This window comes from Panthera uncia (assembly GCF_023721935.1).
Source record: "Panthera uncia isolate 11264 chromosome A1 unlocalized genomic scaffold, Puncia_PCG_1.0 HiC_scaffold_17, whole genome shotgun sequence".
NCBI classification, from domain to species: domain Eukaryota; kingdom Metazoa; phylum Chordata; class Mammalia; order Carnivora; family Felidae; genus Panthera; species Panthera uncia.
Window position 1 is genome coordinate 51,666,844 of NW_026057577.1, and position 3,047 is coordinate 51,669,890.

Consider the following 3,047-nt stretch of genomic DNA (forward strand, 5'->3'; position numbering starts at 1 on the left):
TATGCTCTATAAGCAAAAATCTTTATTTTTTTCCAGTGTGGTTGACCAGAAATTATATATATTTAAGGTGCACAACATGTTTTGATAAATGTGTACACTGTGGAGATGATTACCACAATCGAGCTAATTAACATTCATTACCTCACGTTCCTTTTTCTTTTCTTTTGCATGTAGTGAGAGCACTTAAGATTTACTCTGTAGCAAATTTCCAGAATACAATACATCATTATTAACCATAGTCACAATGCTATACATTAGGTCTCTAGACTATATTCATTTCTAACTTAAGTCTGTGCCCTTTGACCAACATCTCCCCATTTCTCCCCCTACCCCTCAGCCCCTGGGAACCACTATTCAACTGTTTCTATGCGTTCAACTTGTTTAGATTCCACATATGAGATCATGCTGTGCACTCCTGAGATAGCCAATCCTCCTGACCTTTTCTAAAAAAACCCCTTTTTAAAAATATTTATTTATTTTTGAGAGAGAGAGAGAGAGACAGAGAGAGAGCGTGAGCCAGGGAGAGGCAGAGAGAGAGGGAGACACAGGATCTGACGCAGGCTCCAGGCTCCGGACTGTCAGCACAGAGCCCGGTGAGATCGTGACCTGAGCCAAAGTCGGATGCTTAAGCAACTGAGCCACCCAGGTGCCCCTAAAAACACTTTTTGATTGTACCACTCTCTTAAGTATTTGTGTTGGCTCCCTGTCACTTAGGGTTGAAATTTAAATGTCTTTCCTTGGCATCTCTGAGTGTTCTGGGCCTGGCTTAAATTCTTTAAAATTAAAAAAAATCAAATAATATTTACGAACGGTTGAAAAAGAAATAGAACAAAGGGGCTTATCATAGTCCACGTGTGTCATCCATCCTTAATCCACAGAGACAGGCACTTCTAGCCAATTCTGTTTTGTTCTTTTGGTGATATCCCCACAAAAAGATATGCTCGCCTATCAATTTCTTTTCAACTTTAGAAGTTGTCTATTTCATTCTTGCTATAAGAAATCAGAATTTGAGCGCATTTACACAGCCCCTTATCCCCTCAGAATAGTTTGTCTACCCTTCCTCCCCACAGGTTCATCATCTTTTATCTACAGTTTAAAATTTTTAAGTGCTATGAAATCTGAAGTCTTTTTATATCTTTTTTCTTGAAAGTTTGGTGTCAAAACCCATTTAGTGGTAAATCCAGTCTCTCTGTAAACTATCTCGTGTATGGTTAATTGTGAGGAAGCAGCCACTGAAGCAGATACCTTCAGGGAACAAGTAGCTGCTGTACTTGACCATTGTGGCAGCAGTGATGACTAAAAAGGACAGTAGCCTGGGATGGATTCTTCTGGGTCTTTCAGATCACTTAGAGAAGGAAAGTGATGAGATTGGATGTTTAAATTCTCAGCTCTAGTTAAAGAGAACCAGAGAGCCTCTACAGTGGCTGTGAATTATTTCTTACAGCTACACAGCCAATCTTGCTGAAAATGAAACACAAACTTTCACTGAATTTGTGGCCTTGCCATGACTCTCTTGGGAGACTTAGGACATTTACTGAGAAGGAATAGGACCTTAAGTCTTAGAATGGGGACATCCTATGGGCTGAGATGGAACTGACAGTGGGGACTTCCCCAGTTACTCAGAACTTGCTTTGTTGGTAGAAGACGGCTATTTTTCTGCATCTGGGTAGACTAGCCTTCTCTAGGTTGGACACTAATCCTCTTACCTGGGGAAGCTGCCTTACAAAAGGATGCCTGTTTTCCTCGAGTCGCCCCAATATCTTCTTCTTGTCAGTAGACCCATAACTGGGGAGACCAGCACAAAGCGTGCCATGGGAGGAAATCACTAACCTTGCAGAGGAATTGCTGGGTTATGGTTGAATGGATTCAAGATATGAGGTGCTGATACTTACTGCATCCTCCTGTTTCGCCTGTTTGGCCTTTGCAGGAGGCAGAAGAATCTTAGAGGATGACCATAGACGATTGGAAACTTCACTTCAATTTGATCTGTTTTGTCGGGTAGGATATACATACTGGAATAGATTAATGCAGCCCCTGGTAACTGGTATGCAGATACTGGCTCACAAAATGCTATTTTCTCTTTACCAATTTGCAAGTATCACCGGGAGGCCGTTTGCTTTTTTTTTTTTTTAATTTTTTTTTAACGTTTATTTATTTTTGAGACAGAGAGAGAGCATGAACGGGGGAGGGTCACAGAGAGAGGGAGACACAGAATCAGAAACAGGCTCCAGGCTCTGAGCTGTCAGCACAGAGCCCGACGCGGGGCACGAACCCACGGACCGGACCGTGAGATCATGACCTGAGCCGAAGTCGGACGCCCAACCGACCGAGCCACCCAGGCGCCCCGCAGTTTGCTTTTACTGAGCACAACCAATGGTATATTTCAGTCTTGCTTCAGGACTATGCCACCTGTCCTGCTCTCTGCCACAATGTGAGTCCGCAAAAGACTTGGACGTTTTGATACTCCATACAACATGACAGTGGATCCCTATTTTTGATGACTATGTTAGAGCTGATGAGCAGGAAGGAGCAAGGAGTTAAGATGCCTTAATGAGACCTGTGTGGACCACAGGGTGGGAGATGCAGCCTGTGAACATTTAAAGGTCTGTCTGCTTACTGAAGTTTCTGCAGGGGGAGAAGGAGGTCCAGTTGAAGCAGCTCCTAAAATGTGAAGAATTTGTTGCTGTATCTTTAATGGCCTACCAATAAAAGGAGGCACAATATCTGGTAGGCCTTTGGGATTTTGGAGGGAACCTATTTGAGCATGGTGTTTCTACTCCTTTACCTTATAACCTTTCAGTTTGGGATGGATAATAGAGCACGAGAACGGTAATCATCTGATTGCAGAGTCTACCATGCATGGGAGACTGTCTGCTTGGTGAACTGAATTTCAGTTAATTTCCAGTTGATTTGTGCCCCATTCGTACTCTTCCTTCTACACCCGGAGAGGTTAGCTCAGTGTGCCGGGCAGCGTGAGAGGGCTGGTGATTCAGTGCCACAGGGGCAACCCTCCACCGGGGGCGGGGGGGGGGGGGGATGGAATTTTT